The sequence below is a fragment of the Aegilops tauschii genome, chromosome 1 (assembly GCF_002575655.3).
Source record: "Aegilops tauschii subsp. strangulata cultivar AL8/78 chromosome 1, Aet v6.0, whole genome shotgun sequence".
NCBI classification, from domain to species: domain Eukaryota; kingdom Viridiplantae; phylum Streptophyta; class Magnoliopsida; order Poales; family Poaceae; genus Aegilops; species Aegilops tauschii.
The window spans coordinates 118,197,615-118,204,321 of NC_053035.3; positions in this window are offsets into that span (position 1 = coordinate 118,197,615).

The window sequence follows — 6,707 nt, forward strand, 5'->3', positions numbered from 1 at the left end:
AGCATTCTTAGGATCGACAAAACCTTCCGGCTGCATCATATACAATTCTTCCTTAAGAAAGCCGTTAAGGAATGCCGTTTTGACGTCCATTTGCCATATCTCATAATCATAGAATGCGGCAATTGCTAACATGATTCAGACGGACTTCAGCTTTGCTACGGGTGAGAAAGTCTCATCGTAGTCAACCCCTTGAACTTGTCGATAACCCTTAGCGACAAGTCGAGCCTTATAGATGGTCACATTACCATCCGCATCTGTCTTCTTCTTAAAGATCCAGTTATTTTCTATGGCTCGCCGATCATCGGGCAAGTCAGTCAAAGTCCATACTTCATTTTCATACATGGATCCTATCTCGGATTTCATGGCTTCTAGCCATTTGTCGGAATCCGGGCCCGCCATCGCTTCTTCATAGTTCGAAGGTTCACCGTTGTCTAACAACATGATTTCCAGGACAGGGTTGCCGTACCACTCTGGCGCGGAACGTGTCCTTGTGGACCTACGAAGTTCAGTAGTTACTTGATCCGTAACTTCATGATCATCATCATTAACTTCCTCCCCAGTCGGTGTAGGCACCACAGGAACATCTTCCCGCGCTGCGCTACTTTCCGGTTCGGAAGGGGCGACTATCACCTCATCAAGTTCCACTTTCCTCCCACTTAATTCTTTCGAGATAAACTCTTTCTCCAGAAAGGACCCGTTCTTGGCAACAAAGATCTTGCCTTCGGATCTGAGTTAGAAGGTATACCCAATGGTTTCCTTAGGGTATCCTATGAAGACGCATTTTTCCGACTTGGGTTCGAGCTTTTCAGGTTGAAGTTTCTTGACATAAGCAACGCATCCCCAAACTTTTAGAAACGACAGCTTAGGTTTCTTCCCAAACCATAATTCATACGGTGTCGTCTCAACGGATTTCGACGGAGCCCTATTTAAAGTGAATGCGGCAGTCTCTAAAGCATAGCCCCAAAATGAGAGCGGTAGATCGGTAAGAGACATCATAGATCGCACCATATCCAATAGAGTGCGATTACGACGTTCGGACACACCGTTTCGCTGAGGTGTTCCAGGCAGCGTGAGTTGTGAAACGATTCCACATTTCTTTAAGTGCATACCAAATTCGTGACTTAAATATTCTCCACCACGATCTAATCGTAAGAACTTTATTTTCCTGTCACGTTGATTCTCAACCTCACTCTGAAATTCCTTGAACTTTTCAAAGGTTTCAGACTTGTGTTTCATTAGGTAGACATACCCATACCTACTTAAGTCATCAGTGAGAGTGAGAACATAACGATATCCTCCGCGAGCCTCAACACTCATTGGACCGCACACATCGGTATGTATGATTTCCAATAAGTTGGTTGCTCGCTCCATTGTTCCGGAGAATGGAGTCTTGGTCATCTTACCCATGAGGCATGGTTCGCACGTGTCAAATGATTCGTAATCAAGAGACTCCAAAAGTCCATCTGCATGGAGCTTCTTCATGCGTTTGACACCAATGTGACCAAGGCAGCAGTGCCACAAGTATGTGGGACTATCGTTATCAACTTTACATCTTTTGGTATTCATACTATGAATATGTGTAACATCACGTTCGAGATTCATCAAGAATAATCCATTGACCAGCGGGGCATGACCATAAAACATATCTCTCATATAAATAGAACAACCATTATTCTCGGATTTAAATGAGTAGCCATCTCGAATTAAACGAGATCCAGATACAATGTTCATGCTCAAAGCTGGCACTAAATAACAATTATTGAGGTTTAAAACTAATCCCGTAGGTAAATGCAGAGGTAGCGTGCCGACGGCGATCACATCGACCTTGGAACCATTCCCGACGCGCATCGTCACCTCGTCCTTCGCCAGTCTCCGCTTATTCCGCAGTTCCTGTTTTGAGTTACAAATATGAGCAACCGCACCGGTATCAAATACCCAGGAGCTACTACGAGTACTGGTAAGGTACACATCAATTACATGTATATCACATATACCTTTGGTGTTGCCGGCCTTCTTGTCCGCTAAGTATTTGGGGCAGTTCCGCTTCCAGTGACCACTTCCCTTGCAATAAAAGCACTCAGTCTCAGGCTTGGGTCCATTCTTCGACTTCTTCCCGGCAACTGGCTTACCGGGCGCGGCAACTCCCTTGCCGTCCTTCTTGAAGTTCTTCTTACCCTTGCCTTTCTTGAACTTAGTGGTTTTATTCACCATCAACACTTGATGTTCCTTTCTGATCTCCACCTCCGCTGATTTCAGCATTGAATATACCTCAGGAATGGTCTTTTCCATCCCCTGCATATTGAAGTTCATCACAAAGCTCTTGTAGCTCGGTGGAAGCGACTGAAGGATTCTGTCAATGACCGCGTCATCCGGGAGATTAACTCCCAGCTGAGACATGCGGTTGTGTAACCCAGACATTCTGAGTATGTGCTCACTAACATAACTATTTTCCTCCATTTTACAGCTGAAGAACTTGTCGGAGACTTCATATCTCTCGACCCGGGCATGAGCTTGGAAAACCATTTTCAGCTCTTCGAACATCTCATATGCTCCATGCTTCTCAAAACGCTTTTGGAGCCCCGGTTCTAAGCTGTAAAGCATGCCGCACTGAATGAGGGAGTAATCATCAGCACGTGATTGCCAAGCGTTCATAACGTCTTGGTTCTCTGGGATGGGTGCTTCACCTAGCGGTGCTTCTAAGACATAATCTTTCTTGGCAGCTATGAGGATGATCCTCAGGTTCCGGACCCAGTCCGTATAGTTGCTGCCATCATCTTTCAGCTTGGTTTTCTCTAGGAACGCGTTGAAGTTGAGGACAACGTGGGCCATTTGATCTACAAGACATATTGTAAAGATTTTAGACTAAGTTCATGATAATTAAGTTCATCTAATCAAATTATTCAATGAACTCCCACTCAGATAGACATCCCTCTTGTCATCTAAGTGAAACATGATCCGAGTTAACTAGGCCGTGTCCGATCATCACGTGAGACGGACTAGTCAAGATCGGTGAACATCTCCATGTTGATCGTATCTTCTATACGACTCATGTTCGACCTTTCGGTCTTCCGCGTTCCGAGGCCATGTCTGTACATGCTAGGCTCGTCAAGTCAACCTAAGTGTATTGCGTGTGTTCCGAGGCCATGTCTGTACATGCTAGGCTCGTCAACACCCGTTGTATGCGAACGTTAGAATCTATCACACCCGATCATCACGTGGTGCTTCGAAACAACGAACCTTCGCAACGGTGCACAGTTAGGGGGAACACTTTCTTGAAATTATTATAAGGGATCATCTTACTTACTACCGTCGTTCTAAGCAAATAAGATGCAAAACATGATAAACATCACATGCAATCAAATAGTGACATCATATGGCCATTATCATTTTGCTCCTTTGATCTCCATCTTCGGGGCGCCATGATCATCTTCGTCACCGGCATGACACCATGATCTCCATCATCATGATATCCATCATTATGTCTTCATGAAGTTGTCACGCCAACGATTACTTCTACTTCTATGGCTAACGCGTTTAGCAATAAAGTAAAGTAATTTACATGGCGTTATTCAATGACACGCAGGTCATACAAAAATAAAGACAACTCCTATGGCTCCTGCCGGTTGTCATACACATCGACATGCAAGTCGTGATTCCTATTACAAGAATATGATCAATCTCATACATCACATATATCATTCATCACATCTTCTGGCCATATCACATCACAAGGCACATGCTGCAAAAACAAGTTAGACGTCCTCTAATTGTTGTTGCAAGTTTTTACATGGCTTGTATAGGTTTCTAGCAAGAACGTTTCTTACCTACGTAAAACCACAACGTGATATGCCAATTTCTATTTACCCTTCATAAGGACCCTTTTCATCGAATCCGTTCCGACTAAAGTGGGAGAGACAGACACCCGCTAGCCACCTTATGCAACTAGTGCATGTCAGTCGGTGGAACCTGTCTCACGTAAGTGTACGTGTAAGGTCGGTCCGGGCCGCTTCATCCCACAATACCGCCGAAACAAGATAAGACTAGTAGTGGCAAGAAGAATTGACAACATCTACGCCCACAACTGCTTTGTGTTCTACTCGTGCATAGTAACTACGCATAGGCCTGGCTCATGATGCCACCTGTTGGGGATCGTTGCAGAATTTTAAAATTTTCTACGCATCACCAAGATCCATCTATGGAGTTTAATAGCAACGAGGGGAAAGGAGTGCATCTACATACCCTTGTAGATCGCGAGCGGAAGCGTTCAAGTGAACGGGGTTGATGGAGTCGTACTCGTCGTGATCCAAATCACCGATGACCGAGTGCCGAACGGACGGCACCTCCGCGTTCAACACACGTACGGAGCAGCGACGTCTCCTCATTCTTGATCCAGCAAGGGGGAAGGAGAGGTTGATGGAGATCCAGCAGCACGACGGCGTGGTGGTGGAAGTAGCGGGGATCCCGGCAGGGCTTCGCCAAGCGCAAGCGGGAGAGAGAAGTGTCACGGGAGGGAGAGGGAGGCGCCAGGGGCTAGGGTGCAGCAGCCCTCCCTCCCCCTTTATATAGGCCCCCTGGGAGGGTGCCGGCCCTGGGATCCAATCTATGGGGGGGGCGGCCAAGGGGGGAACTTCCCCCCCAAGTCAAGTGGGGCGCCCCCACCCCCAGGGTTTCCAACCCTAGGCGCAGGGGAAGGCCCATGGGGGGCGCCCCAGCCCACTAGGGGCTGGTTCCCCTCCCACTTCAGCCCATGGGGCCCTCCGGGACAGGTGGCCCCACCCGGTGGACCCTCGGGACCCTTCCGATGGTCCCGGTACAATACCGATAACACCCGAAACTTTCCCGGTGGCCGAAACTGGACTTCCCATATATAATTCTTCACCTCCGGACCATTCCGGAACTCCTCGTGACGTCCGCGATCTCATCCGGGACTCCGAACAACTTTTGGGTTTCCGCATACTAATATCTCTACAACCCTAGCGTCACCGAACCTTAAGTGTGTAGACCCTACGGGTTCGGGAGACATGCAGACATGACCGAGACTCCTCTCCGGTCAATAACCAACAGCGGGATCTGGATACCCATGTTGGCTCCCACATGTTCCACGATGATCTCATCGGATGAACCACGATGTCGAGGATTCAATCAATCCCGTATACAATTCCCTTTGTCAATCGGTACGTTACTTGCCCGAGATTCGATCGTCGGTATCCCAATACCTTGTTCAATCTCGTTACCGGCAAGTCACTTTACTCGTACCATAATGCATGATCCCGTGACTAACTCCTTAGTCACATTGAGCTCATTGTGATGATGCATTACCGAGTGGGCCCAGAGATACCTCTCCGTCATACGGAGTGACAAATCCCAGTCTCGATCCGTGCCAACCCAACAGACACTTTCGGAGATACCCATAGTGCACCTTTATAGTCACCCAGTTACGTTGTGACGTTTGGCACACCCAAAGCACTCCTACGGCATCCGGGAGTTGCACGATCTCATGGTCTAAGGAAATGATACTTGACATTGAAAAAGCTCTAGCAAACGAACTACATGATCTTTGTGCTATGCTTAGGATTGGGTCTTGTCCATCCCATCATTCTCCTAATGATGTGATCCCGTTATCAATGACATCCAATGTCCATAGTCAGGAAACCATGACTATCTGTTGATCAACGAGCTAGTCAACTAGAGGCTTACTAGGGACACGTTGTGGTCTATGTATTCACACATGTATTACGATTTCCAGATAACACAATTATAGCATGAACAATAGACAATTATCATGAACAAAGAAATATAATAATAACCATTTATTATTGCCTCTAGGGCATATCCAACAAATACGTGCCTGCCAGCCTTGAAGCAACTCAGTTTGGTCAGCAAGAGCAGATTGAAGCACCACATCGGATGGGGTTGTCGGGCTAGCTGAAGCAGAAACCACAGAGGCCCAAGACCCATTGCGAAGCTCATTGGAGGGAAGCACAAATTTCATTTGGCCTTCTCTTGAAGCAGTAGTCTGACGATGCTGGGTGCCGAGGCGAGAGACGGGCGACATGACAAGACATGACAGTTCCTATGTTTCCACAGCCACCATCAGCGAGGGAGACGATGGAGGTGAATCCCTTGTGCATGGCCGCATGAGTCAGGAGGAAGGAGGCCGCCCACCATTCGAGGAATGGGACGTCGTTGTAGGGGATGGTAGTAGGCAGTCTACACCATGAGCAGGAGTAGCCGCTGAGCAGGTGCTGCATACATTCGGCTTTTGATCGCACAAGATGCAAGAGGAGTTGTGGGATAGACCTTGGCGGGCGAGGCAGTCATCGGTCCAGCACTACCCCTGGAGGGCGAGGCATAGATGAACTTTGACCCGAAGCGGATCCCATGTTTTCCATGTCAGGCGCTAGTGAGGGTCAGTGATGGAGCCGATGAAGAGCTGGTCGTAGTAGGATGGCCGAGTAAACTCCCGATTTTGTCCACCACCATCGAAGCTTGTTAGGTGCATCGGAGAGGTGAACTAGACCGACTTGGTGTCAAAGATCAACGTACTCGACGAGGGCGCGACTGGGCTAAGCGCACCATAGATGTTTGGACCCAGGATCACAAGTGCAAACCCTCTTTGTCTGTCTGCGTTGGGCTGGGGGGGAACAAGATCGAAGACAAGCGGGGCACTCGGAGGCGAGGCGACTATTGATCTAGTGATCAGTCCA